Raw genomic sequence first — 12,003 nt, forward strand, 5'->3', positions numbered from 1 at the left:
AAACCAGAGTTCTCTGCTGAAAACCTAGGCTTGTTGCTGCTTCAGGGTAATTCCCAGATGAGAACAGGCGCTGCCACTGATAGAAAAGTCTCTGGAGCCCACCCCGAAGCCAGCAGCAGAACTTCCTGGCCCCCAAAGAAAGAAAGGGCAAAGCTGCCACCGCCTCGCCGATGTGCCCAGCCCGGCCCTCAGTTTCCCCGCCTACACTGAGTCGCGGGACCCCGAGGCCCGGGTCAGCACCCTCCTGCCTGCTCGCCGGTGACGGTCTGACTAGCAGGCGCTCTGGAGGCGTCCGGACCGGGCTGGAACTGTCAGCAGCTCTGGATCCGAGGCCGGGCCGCAGGACTCAGGGCCCCAGCGGTCGTGGCGCCTTGGCCAGGCCGGGGGGTGAGGTCCCCGGGGGAGCGGAGGCCCCCGCGGAGCTGTAGCCGCCAGCCTCGGGCCCCGCGCGCCCGGCTCTGGACCCCGCCGGGGACCTAGACACCCTTCCCGGCCCTGCCCACTGTGCCAGGTGCGCCCCCGCGGCCGGACACTCACCCTCCGGCGGCCCAGCGGCACGGCGCCGGCCCGGCTTGGGGACGCCCCCGCCAGCAGCAGTGGTGGCAGCAGCAGCAGCAACACCGCCCGCCCATCCCCGGGTACGGTTACCAGCCGCGACCCCCTATGGATTGTCTCAGCGCTGGCAGATGCCTTCTGCGGAGTGCTGCGTGCTTTTTTTTCGTTTTTTTTTTTTTTTTTAGCGGCGGTCGTGCAGGGAGTGTGTGCCGGGCGCCTCTGCCCTGTTCTTTTTTGCTCTGTTCCTGCTTTCTACCCCGGCTTTCTCGGCCCAGCCCGTCCCCCCCGAGCCCCGGCTCATTTTCACACGGTCCTTTCCCGGGCCGGGGGCGGTGAGGTGCTAGTGCGGAGGAGTGCCCGCCCGCCGGCCTCCTTCCCGTCCCCTCCCGGCCCTTGGGCGAGGGGGCTGGCGCGCGCCGCGGTGGCCCAAGCGCTGCTATCTGCCAGGCGGGGCCGGCAGCACAGTGCCCCGCGCCCCGCGCAGCCCAGGCACCCAGCCCGCTGCCCCCAGCAGCCCGGCTCCGCTCCAGCGCTCGGAGCCCTCGGTGCCCTGCCTGTTCCAGTGTCCTACAGCTCGACCCAGGCCCTCTTGTGAGGACAAACAGCCTTTCTAGATTGAAATATTCGGGCGGAGGGCGCCCAGAGAGTGTTCCCTACAGTCCCCAAACACCAAAGCTATCTTGGGGCTTTCCATGTGGGAGGTGGGAGTAGAAGGGAGTAGGGGTGACTTCCAATTCGGGAAAACAGCTGTTTGAATGGAGAAGGTGACCCTGGCTTCTCTGCCCACCCCAGCACACCCTCTGCACCCTTCTCCACACTGCCCAAACCCCAGGCCCTCTCGGATCCTCCATTCCACAGCCCCGAGGGCACTGGTCCACTTGTCCCACTGTGGGGCACGCTGGGTCTAGAATCCCTGCAAGCTACTTATGTATCTCTCAGGGCAGCCTAAGGGGAAGGGGACTAGGGGTCAAAGGTGAGCCACCAGGGACAACAGACAGCCCTGACTTTGCCCGGAGTATAGGTGGCATTTATGATCACCTGAACTCATAAACATCAGGTCTGGCCAGTTGCAAATACAGGCAATGCCTGACACCTGGCCCTCCATGCAAGACAGTCCTTGCAAGGGAACAGGTACACACAGGGTCTTCTCATATCACCCACGCCACGGAAGGCTGGAGCCCAGTACACTCAATATCACTCCAGGAAAAAATATAGTAACAATTTCGAGAGGCAACCAAACATCACACTCAGGGATAGTAATGTTCTTCACTGAGCTTCTCCGTATTTATTCAATTTTCTCCTGTGAATATATACATACACATATGTGTACATGCAGGCGTGCACGTGCACGCACACACACAAATACCATTCCTTTGGAGATCAGAAAATAAAAATAGATGTCACCAAAAAATCCCCACCTAGCTCATGCACAAAAACACTTGTGTCTTCTTGGGGCCTATCCACAGCCCAGAGCTCCCAGCCTCTGCACCCTCAGCACCCATCGTTTGCCACCCTGGCCCCTGAACATGCCCACGGGGCCCAGGCTGAGCCCGCCTCTTTGGGCTGTGGCTAGTGCAGCTGCTTGATGGAGCTATCTGAGAAAACAACTTTTCTGTAGTTGTTTTTCTTTTGACCTTTTCAGTGAAGACAGGCAGGTTGCATCCCTCTTTCTGTCTGCACCTCCCTCCCACTCCCTTTTGTTTGGTGCTGAGAGAGACACTCAGCTATTTCTGGTCATAAGGGTGGTTTTTACACATTTGTAAATCTTCAGTTGGTGAAACGTTCTCTCTGCCTTTGTCTTTGTGTCCTTAATGGTAGCCATAAATTACTGCCTTCTTTTCTCTCCGCTGCATCAGGCTTCATTGCTTTTGAAATGATCAAAGTTATTTCTTTTAAAATCCAACTGGAAACTGCCCATTGTGTGGCACAGACCTCTTTAGCTCCAGTCAAAGCATATAAATACATAAAGCTGTCCATTAAACTCTGGGGGGAGCCTCCTGCAGCGCCCTTGTGCCTGGTGAAGAAATCACACATGTGCTGTTCTTCCCCTTTACCTTTCCCTAACTTGATCTTTCAGTAAGGACACAAATTAATACTGATAAGACTCAGCGCCTTTTTGCCCAAGAGGGTCAGCTTTTGTCATGTTTTCCAGAAAAGTCCACCACTGGCACAGATCTCAAAAAATGTTCTGTATCCTATTTTGTTTGCCCTGACATCCTTACAAACATGCTTTCAGCTGTTGGCTCCCAGACTCCTGGGCAACCTTTCTGACACTTGAGATTAAAGTCAATATGGCTTACAACCAGGAATTTCCATAAGGGGAAGGCTCCAGGGGAAAACTGTGTCCAAATGTCAGTGTTTTTGGTGTCAGGAGGGACTTGGTTGGCTCTACTCTGGCTGCAGGCTGCCCTCTATTGTCCAGCTGAGGTCCCCACAAACTTCTCAGAAAGGCCTCAGACACCGTTCCTGGACTGAGGCTAAAGCTCCCTCTTCCTCTCCCTGTCTCCTTTCCACAGGCTGAGAGGCCATGAACCAGGCCTCAGGGGTGCAAAGAGGCAGCCCAGCCAGCCCAGTCTCACTGGTGTGGGCCTCTGAGGAGGCGGAAGAAAGCCTGGTAGTGGCCGGCTGTGCGTGCCCCTGAACTACACATAAGTGGTGCCACTCTGCACTCACAGGACACCATTCAGTGCCCCCCAGCAGCCTCTGACATGTGGACTACTTCTCCCTGGTGGAAACTCTCCCTACCCTTGGTTGTCATCGTGGCAGGCAAACTCCTGGTTTTCCTCCTACCTCTCAGGAAATGCCTTCTCCACCATCTTCTAGGAATCCTCTTTCTACATCCTCTCCCTGGATGGTTTGCTCATTCCCTTGATTCCATAACATCAATCTCCAGCCTGGATTTATCCCCTTGGTTCAATCCCATGTATCCAGTTGCCTACTAGATACCACCTTGATCTCCCCTAGATCCCTCCAATTCAACATGTTCAAAACGAAGCTCACGACCTAGAAGCAGCTTCTCTGCTCCTTCTCGAATCTCTGCCTGGTTCAGCCCGCCTGCCTCCACTCCTGCCTCCACCATGTCCATCAGAGTGACCCAGAAATCCTACAAGGTGTCCACCTCTGGCCCCTAGGCCTTAAGCAGCCACTCCTACATGAGCGGGCCCAGTGCCCGTATCAGCTCCTGGAGCTTCTCCTGAGTAGGCAGCAGCAGCAGCTTCCAGGGTGGCCTGGGCACCTCCATGGGTCTGGGTGGAGGCTTTGGTGGGGCCAGTGGTATGGGGGTCATCACAGCCATCATGGTTAGCCAGAACCTGCTGAGCCCCCTTGGAGGTGAACCCCAACATCCAGGCTGTGCACACCCAGGAGAAGGAGCAGATCAAGACCCTCTACAACAAGTTTGCCTCCTTCATCGAGAAGGTGCGATCCCTGGAGCAGCAGAGCAAGATGCTGGAGGCCAAGTGGAACCTCCTGCAGCAGCAGAAGACAGCTCAGAGCAACATGGACAGCATGTTTGAGAGCCACATCAACAACTTTCGGCGGCAGCTGGATACTTTGGGCCAGGAGAATCTGAAGCTTGGCAACATGCAGGGGCTGGTGGAGAACTTCAAGAACAAGTATGAGGATCAATAAGAGTACGGAGATGGAGAATGAATTTGTCCTCATCGAGAAGGATGTGGCTGAAGCTAACATGAACAAGGTAGAGCTGGAGTCTCACCTGGAAGGGCTGACTGACGAGACTGACTTCCTCAGGCAGCTGTATGAAGAGGAGATATGGGAGCTGCAGTCCCAGATCTCGGACACTTCTATGGTGCTGTCCATGGACAACAGGCACTCCCTGGACATGGACAGCATCATCCCTGAGGTCAAGGCGCAGTACAAGGAGATCACCAACCACAGCCGGGCTGAGGCTGAGGGCATGCACCAGATAAGTATGAAGAGCTGCAGACGCTGGCTAGGAAGCATGGGAATGACCTGCATTAAGCAAAGATGGAGCTCTCTGAGATTAACAGGAACATCAGCCAGCTCCAGGCTGAGACTAGGGCCTCAAAGGCCAGAGGGCTTCCCTGGAGGCCGCCATCGCAGATGCTGAGCAGTGTGGGGAGCTGGCTGTTAAGGATGCCAACACAAAGCTGTCGAGCTGGAGGCCGCCCTGCAGTGGGCCAAGCGAGACATGGTGCGGCAGCTGTGCCATGGAGCACCAGGAGCTGAAGAACATCAAGCTGGCCCTGGACATCAAGATCGCCACCTACAGGAAGCTTCTGGAGGGCAAGGAGAGCTGGCTGGGGTCTGGGATGCAGAACGTGAGTATCCATCTCAAGACCACCAGTGGCTTCTCAGATGGGCTGAGCTCGGCCTATGGGCATCTCCCAAGCCCTGGCCTCAGCTATAGCCTGGACTCCAGCTTTGGCTTTCGTAGAGGCTCCAGCTCCTTCAGCCATGCCAGCTCCTCCAGGGCCGTGGTTGTGAAGAAGGTGGAAACAGGACATGGGAAGCTGGTGTCCGAGTCCTCAGATGTCCTGCCCAAGTGAATGGCCATGGCAGCCCCTACCAGCCTGCCCCTGCTGCAGCTGCCCCAGGGCCTGTGGGGGAAGCCGTTGTGCAGTGGAGCACAGGAACAGGAGACCCACCTGAGGCTCAGCCCTAGCCCTCAGCCCATCTGCTGAGGGAGTTTACTGCCTGAGGCCCCCCCCTTGCTCATGCTTCCAGCTACAAAACAATTCAATTGTTGGTTTTTTTTCCCCCAAAATAAAACCTCGGCTAGCTCTGCCAACTGTCCAAAACAAACAAACAAAAAAATGGAGCTCATCTTCCTCAAACCTGCTCCTTCTCAAGTGCTCTCTCCTTTAGACAAGAGCACCACCATCCTGTGAACGCCGAGTCAGAGGTTTGGTGGTCATCTGGGACTCCATGATATCCCTCCCCACCACATCTGAACAATCACGAAAATTCTGCCTTCTTACTATCTCTTAAAACCATTCTCTTCCTCCGTGCCCACTGAGCTCAGGGGTTCACCATCCCTCATCACCCCTGGGGACTGCGTATCTATCTTTTTCCTCCTTCCTAACAGATACTCACCCCTCCTGCAGACAGCCCGTGTGCCTAGGAAGGAAGCTTCCCCATCTCTAACTTCAGGCTCTGGAGTTGACTTAAGACAACTGGTATCATTCATTCCATTCCCCCTGCAACAGTCATTGGTTCAGGGATGAGCACGTTACAGCTTTCCAATCGGAACAAATCTCAGGCCCTTTGCTTGAAAGGCCGGAATGGAAAGGCTCTCTTTTCCTCTTTGGAATGTGGCTGTGGTAAATGAGAAACTGTGGCAGCCATCTTAATACCTCCTTCCCTTGCCCAAAAGAGGGTAAGTCCAGAGAAACCCTGAGAAGCCAACCAGGAGACACTCTGGTTGCACCTAGTCTGCGATTTCTTACAGGTCTCTCTGTCTAGAATTTCATCTCGATTCAGCACATCCAACACAGTGGCTGCCAGAGTTAAATATAAGTTTCATCACATCACTCCCAGTCTTCCTCAGGCTAACATCCAAGCTCCCTTGGTACAATCACTCTGGAGAACTGTTCAGCAGTATCCACTAATATGGATCATGCATGCCCACTTCGCAGAATATACCCAAGAGAAATGAGTGTACATGTCCACCAAATTCATATACAAGAACATTCATAACGGCTGTATTTACACTAGCCTTAAACTGGAAATCACCCACATGTCCATCAACTAGATAATGAACAAATCGTGGGATATTTGTTCAAGGGAATACTAGACCAAGCAACAAGGTGAACAAACGCTGATACAGGCAACCACACAGAGGCATCTTATGAACATTAGGCCTAAAGAAGCCAGGTTAAAAAGGGTGCAAGTTGTTATCATTTTGAGAGACAGGACTAGCCGGATTTCCTAGGCGGACTAAGAACTCCTAAACCTAGCTGGGGAAGGTGACCACACCCACCTTTAAACACAGGGCTGGTAACTCAGCTCACACCCAACCAATCAGGTAGTAAGGAGGGCTCACTAAAATACAAATCAGGCCAAAAGCAGGAAGTAAAGAAATAGTCAAATCATCTATCTCCTGAGAGCACAGGGGGAGGGACAATGATCAGGATATAAACCCAGGCATTTGAGCAGGGAGCGGTAACCCCCTTTGGGTCCCCTCCCATTGCATGCGAGCTCTGTTTTCACTCTATTAAATCTTGCAGCTGCATAGTCTTCTGGTCCACGTTTGTTACAGCTGAAGCTGAGCTTTCGCTCGCTGTCCACCACTGCTGTTTGCCGCCATCGCAGACCCGGCGCTGACTTCCACCCCTCCAGATCNCACAAAGCTGTCGAGCTGGAGGCCGCCCTGCAGTGGGCCAAGCGAGACATGGTGCGGCAGCTGTGCCATGGAGCACCAGGAGCTGAAGAACATCAAGCTGGCCCTGGACATCAAGATCGCCACCTACAGGAAGCTTCTGGAGGGCAAGGAGAGCTGGCTGGGGTCTGGGATGCAGAACGTGAGTATCCATCTCAAGACCACCAGTGGCTTCTCAGATGGGCTGAGCTCGGCCTATGGGCATCTCCCAAGCCCTGGCCTCAGCTATAGCCTGGACTCCAGCTTTGGCTTTCGTAGAGGCTCCAGCTCCTTCAGCCATGCCAGCTCCTCCAGGGCCGTGGTTGTGAAGAAGGTGGAAACAGGACATGGGAAGCTGGTGTCCGAGTCCTCAGATGTCCTGCCCAAGTGAATGGCCATGGCAGCCCCTACCAGCCTGCCCCTGCTGCAGCTGCCCCAGGGCCTGTGGGGAAGCCGTTGTGCAGTGGAGCACAGGAACAGGAGACCCACCTGAGGCTCAGCCCTAGCCCTCAGCCCATCTGCTGAGGGAGTTTACTGCCTGAGGCCCCCCCCTTGCTCATGCTTCCAGCTACAAAACAATTCAATTGTTGGTTTTTTTTCCCCAAAATAAAACCTCGGCTAGCTCTGCCAACTGTCCAAAACAAACAAACAAAAAAATGGAGCTCATCTTCCTCAAACCTGCTCCTTCTCAAGTGCTCTCTCCTTTAGACAAGAGCACCACCATCCTGTGAACGCCGAGTCAGAGGTTTGGTGGTCATCTGGGACTCCATGATATCCCTCCCCACCACATCTGAACAATCACGAAAATTCTGCCTTCTTACTATCTCTTAAAACCATTCTCTTCCTCCGTGCCCACTGAGCTCAGGGGTTCACCATCCCTCATCACCCCTGGGGACTGCGTATCTATCTTTTCCTCCTTCCTAACAGATACTCACCCCTCCTGCAGACAGCCCGTGTGCCTAGGAAGGAAGCTTCCCCATCTCTAACTTCAGGCTCTGGAGTTGACTTAAGACAACTGGTATCATTCATTCCATTCCCCTGCAACAGTCATTGGTTCAGGGATGAGCACGTTACAGCTTTCCAATCGGAACAAATCTCAGGCCCTTTGCTTGAAAGGCCGGAATGGAAAGGCTCTCTTTTCCTCTTTGGAATGTGGCTGTGGTAAATGAGAAACTGTGGCAGCCATCTTAATACCTCCTTCCCTTGCCCAAAAGAGGGTAAGTCCAGAGAAACCCTGAGAAGCCAACCAGGAGACACTCTGGTTGCACCTAGTCTGCGATTTCTTACAGGTCTCTCTGTCTAGAATTTCATCTCGATTCAGCACATCCAACACAGTGGCTGCCAGAGTTAAATATAAGTTTCATCACATCACTCCCAGTCTTCCTCAGGCTAACATCCAAGCTCCCTTGGTACAATCACTCTGGAGAACTGTTCAGCAGTATCCACTAATATGGATCATGCATGCCCACTTCGCAGAATATACCCAAGAGAAATGAGTGTACATGTCCACCAAATTCATATACAAGAACATTCATAACGGCTGTATTTACACTAGCCTTAAACTGGAAATCACCCACATGTCCATCAACTAGATAATGAACAAATCGTGGGATATTTGTTCAAGGGAATACTAGACCAAGCAACAAGGTGAACAAACGCTGATACAGGCAACCACACAGAGGCATCTTATGAACATTAGGCCTAAAGAAGCCAGGTTAAAAGGGTGCAAGTTGTTATCATTTTGAGAGACAGGACTAGCCGGATTTCCTAGGCGGACTAAGAACTCCTAAACCTAGCTGGGGAAGGTGACCACACCCACCTTTAAACACAGGGCTGGTAACTCAGCTCACACCCAACCAATCAGGTAGTAAGGAGGGCTCACTAAAATACAAATCAGGCCAAAAGCAGGAAGTAAAGAAATAGTCAAATCATCTATCTCCTGAGAGCACAGGGGAGGGACAATGATCAGGATATAAACCCAGGCATTTGAGCAGGGAGCGGTAACCCCTTTGGGTCCCCTCCCATTGCATGCGAGCTCTGTTTTCACTCTATTAAATCTTGCAGCTGCATAGTCTTCTGGTCCACGTTTGTTACAGCTGAAGCTGAGCTTTCGCTCGCTGTCCACCACTGCTGTTTGCCGCCATCGCAGACCCGGCGCTGACTTCCACCCCTCCAGATCCAGTGGGTATCCGCTGCGCTCCTGATCCAGCCAGGCCCCCATTGCCGCTCCCAATCTGGCTAAAGGCACACCGTTGTTCCTGCATGGCTGAGGGCCCAGGGTTCTTCCTAATGGAGCTGAACACTAGTTGCTGGGTTCCACGGTTCTCTTCCATAACCCACGGCTTCTAATAGAACTATAACACTCACTGCATGGCCCAAGGTTCCATTCCTTGGAATCTGTGAGGCCAAAAACCCCAGGTCAAAGAACAAAAGACTTGCCACCATCTTGGGAGCAGCCCGCCACATCCTGGGACGTCTAAAAATAAAGACCCGCCCATAACAATTCTGTTCACTTCTATGATGTTCTGCTGGGTGTGGTGGCTCACACCTGTAACCCAGCACTTTGGGAGGCCAAGGTGGGTGGATCGCTTGAGCTCAGGAATTCAACACCAGCCTGGGCAACACAGTGAGACCTCATCTCTACCAAAAAGTTTTTCAAATCTGCCAGGGGCCAGGTGGGGTAGCTCAAACCTGTAATCCCAGCACTTTGGGAGGCCGAAGTGGGCTTATCACCTGAGGTAAGGAGTTCGAGACCAGTCTGGCCAACATGGTGAAATCCCATCTCTACTAAAAATACACAAAAAATTAGCCAGGCATGGTGGCATGAGCCTGTATTCCCAGTTACTTTGGAGGCTGAGGCAGAAGGATAGCTTGACCCCAAGAGGCAGAGGTTGCAGTGACTGGAGATCATACCACTGCACTCCAGCCAGGGCAACAGAGCGAGACCTTGTCTCCAAAAATAAAAAATAAAAAATCAGCCAGGTTTGCTGATGCATGCCTGTAGTCTTAGCTACTCCAGAGGCTGAGGTGGGAGGATCACTTGAGCCCACGAGGCGGAGGTTGCAGTGAGCTGAGATTGCATCACTGCACTCCAGCCTGGGCAACAGAGCAAGACCCTGTCTCAAAGAAAGAGAAAAAAAAGAAAAGAGAACAGGCAGAACTAATTAATAGTGGCAGAGGCCAGAATTACTACCACCATTCCCTCCAGGGATGTATATTGACATTTTGTTTATCTGGGAAGGAATGTGAAGGAACATTCTGGAGTGCTGGAAATGTTCTAGATCTTGATCTGCATGGTGATTGTATGGGTTTATACATATGTAAAATCTGCTGGAATGTTGGCTTAAGCTTAATGCACTTCATGCTCTTGACTGTATGTATGTTTTACATCAGTAAGTTGAAGCAAGCACTGCCTAGCTCAAGACCTTTATGATCTGATCCCATTTTATCTTTCCAGCCTTTTTTCCTGTCACTCCTTTACCCACAGACTATGCTCCAGCGACATCAAACTTCACATACTAGCAGTTTATCATTTTTCTCCTTATACATCTCTTCTTTTGCTGACACTGTTCCCTTTGCCTGAAAGACATGAAGAAGTTGGTCTCAACAAATATTTGAAAAAATAAAATGCAACAACATCTTGATTAATAAATATCACTATACTCCAAGGAAAAATACATTTGTTGAGATGTCCTCCCAAAAAACAATGAGGCATGCAAGAAAAAATTTGAGTTGACTGGGCGCAGTGGCTCACGCCTGTAATCCTGGCACTTTGGGAGAGCGAGGCAGGCAAATCACAATGTCAGGAGTTCAAGACCAGGCTGGCCAACATGGTAAAACCCCATCTCTACTAAAAATACAATAATAATAATAATAATAATAATTAGTGGACTTAGTGGTGGGTGCTTGTAGTGCAAGCTACTCGGGAGGCTGAGGCAGGAAAATTGCTTGAACTTAGGAGGTGGAGGTTGCAGTGAGCTGAGATTGTGCCATGCACTCTAGCCCAGGCAGCAGAGTGAGACTCCATCTCAAACAAACAAAAACAAACAAACAAAAAAAATTGAGTCTTCAGGTTAGCAGGCACTGAGAACTAGTAAATAAAGGAAGACTATCTGCTCTTGCACACACATTAATTTCTCCTCCATGAATGGCTTCCATATCTCCTGGAAAAACCTTTTCAATGTGTCTGAGCTGGCTATGAGGTAGTAAATCTTTCTGGTTGCTTACCCATCCCCATCTGTTCTTTCCCTCCTTCCTAACAGATACTCACCCCTCTCACAGGCAGACTGTGTCCTTAGGAGGGAAACTGTCCCATCTCTAACTGCAGGCTCTGGAGTTGGCTTAAGACAATAATACCTATTATTCCAACAGTCATTGGTTCAAAGATAAGCACGTGATGGCTGTCCAATCAGAGTGACTCTCAAGCCCTTTGCTTGAAAAGCTGGAATAGAAAGACTCTCTTTTCTTCTTTGGGACGTGGTTGTGGTGAATGAAAAACTGTGGCAGCCATCTTGACACCTCCTTCCCTTCCCCAAAAGAGGTTAAGTCCAGAGAAACCCTGAGAAGCCAACCAGGAAACACTCCCTACCTCAGGACCTCCAGTTATATGTGCCAATACCTTCCTTATTGTTTGTATCAGTGGGTTTGTTTTTACTTTTTAAATTGTGGTAAAACATACATAACATAAAATTTACCATTTTAACAATTTTTAAGTACACAGCTTATTAGCATTAAATACATTCACATTGCTTTGTAACCATCGTGGCCATCCATCTCCAGAACTTTTTTTTTTCTTTTTGGAGACTGAGTCTTGCTCAGTCACCCAGGCTGGAGTGCAGTGGTGAGATCCGCCTCCTGAGTTCAACAAATTACCGCCTCCTGGGTTCAAGCCATTCTCCTGCCTTATCCTCCTGAGTAGCTGTGATTACAGGCGCCCACCACCATGCCCAGCTAATTTATTTATTTATTTATTTTTTGTATTTTCAGTAGAGACAGGGTTTTGTCATGTTGCCCAGGCTAGTTTCAAACTCCTGACCTCAGATGATCCGCTCACCTTGGCCTCCCAAAGTGTTGGGATTACAGGTGTGAGCCACTGCGCCCAGCCATTC

General features: G+C 51.5%; 1 protein-coding gene and 1 pseudogene across 11 annotated transcripts in view; one reads left to right on the forward strand and one right to left on the reverse strand.

Annotated features, from left to right (window-relative positions):
• Positions 1-704, reverse strand: part of SCUBE2 (signal peptide, CUB domain and EGF like domain containing 2) — a 74,176-nt gene extending 73,472 nt beyond the window's left edge. For all 11 annotated transcript variants that reach the window (XR_001889062.1, XM_017891428.1, XM_017891430.1 and 8 more), the window contains exon 1: positions 538-704. The gene's annotated coding sequence lies outside the window, so the exon portion shown is untranslated. The remainder of the gene's footprint in view (positions 1-537) is intronic.
• A 2,928-nt stretch (positions 705-3,632) lies between these two features.
• LOC108541775 (keratin, type II cytoskeletal 8-like) lies at positions 3,633-7,286 on the forward strand (annotated as a pseudogene).
• The last annotated feature ends 4,717 nt before the right edge of the window (positions 7,287-12,003 follow it).

This window comes from Rhinopithecus bieti, unplaced genomic scaffold (genome assembly GCF_001698545.2).
Source record: "Rhinopithecus bieti isolate Rb0 unplaced genomic scaffold, ASM169854v2 scaffold_20891, whole genome shotgun sequence".
Lineage (NCBI taxonomy): Eukaryota > Metazoa > Chordata > Mammalia > Primates > Cercopithecidae > Rhinopithecus > Rhinopithecus bieti.